The sequence below is a fragment of the Pygoscelis adeliae genome, unplaced genomic scaffold (assembly GCF_000699105.1).
Source record: "Pygoscelis adeliae isolate BGI_AS28 unplaced genomic scaffold, ASM69910v1 Scaffold57, whole genome shotgun sequence".
Lineage (NCBI taxonomy): Eukaryota > Metazoa > Chordata > Aves > Sphenisciformes > Spheniscidae > Pygoscelis > Pygoscelis adeliae.
In genome coordinates, this window is record NW_008825615.1 from 15,012,041 (window position 1) to 15,013,586 (window position 1,546).

Consider the following 1,546-nt stretch of genomic DNA (forward strand, 5'->3'; position numbering starts at 1 on the left):
GAAAAAAACCTTGCAAAAAAATTTTAATCAATACTCTGATTATCAGTATTCAAGACTCCTATGCTTATTGTATATTCAAATATTGACTGAAACACTTTATCACAGGAAAGGGTCTGTTTTCAATGCAACACTACAAATAAGTTTTACTAAAAGATTCTGATCTGTATTCTGACCACCATGTTTAATATGTATCAATTACTCATAGTGAAGTCTGGTGATTAATTGATTGTTTTGCAGACAAGAGGCAGACCATGTTTTGACCGAGATTTTGAAAGCATTCTCGCATATGTATTGTTTCATATCTTCAGATCAAAATTGTCTCAGTTGTATTCCCCAAAAACAGGTGAAATTTGGACATTTATGATCTTTTATATTCTCAGATTTTTTTTAATTCCTGACTTTTTATATATTAAGTTCATTGTTAAAAAAAATTATAAACATAGCTCTTTTTTGCTAAGGCATTTAAGTGAATATAAAGAAACTTTAGAACTACAGAAGAAATTGACATACCTCAGGAATTCAGTTCAGTGGGACACTGTCATTTAAATGTCTTATGCTGCCCCAAAAAAAAATCTACTATTTATTTTTAAGTCTAGTTTTTTTGGTTTTCTAGATGACTGGGATGTTGTAGATGAGACAAGAGATTATGCATGCATCTTGATACATAGCTGTCAAGTAATTGTACAAAAATGAAGCATAGGGCAAAGACAAACTAGCTGTTGCTTTGCATTTGTGTTAAAAATAGGACAGCAAACTCCATCTTGCAGAAATACAAAGCAATATTCAACTGATCTTTTACCCCATAGAGACATTTGGAGCTTTGGAAGGATGTTAAAAAATGATTGCATGGGTAGCATATGAAAGTAAATTGGATAAGTCTTCAGGTAGATTTGAACTGTCTCTATAGTGTTTGTATGTACATTGTCTACTTGAAGAATGAAGGAAATTGCCTACTGTGATTGATACCAGTTTGGTCTCTTTTCAAATGGGCATTTTACGATGTAAGCAGCTGTCATTTTGCAGCTAGAAGACACAGCAGCAGTGTGTGAAATATGATGTACTGTTCTTTTCCACGAGGTGTAAAACCATAATCCATTCCCTTATAAACCTTGCTCTCTTGGCTGGACGATCAGGTCTGCAGAGAGTGCTGAGCAGAGTCAGCGTCAGCCTGGCTGAGGACTGTTTTATGTCTCTGCTACAGCTTCTCCAGTCCTTCTCACTGCAGGCTCCAGACACTGCTGACCACAGACACTTCAAAAAGCAAAGCCAATATGTGCCAAAGTCCCCATCTTTTACTTCTCTCTGTTGCCTCTGTCCTATTGCTCTTAATCATGCTCAGTACACCCCAATTTCTGCAGCTTTCCAGCAGAGCTCTACTTTCTTCCTCCCACCTCCTGACAGTTCTCTGTTACAATAATCTGATTATTTAATACTTGCAAATGGGAAAACCTAACTATTCACACTCAGAAACACTCTGTCATACTTTATTGAACAAAGTCCATCTTTATCTGCATTCCTGAAATTGTTCCTGCTGCTTCTGTAATTT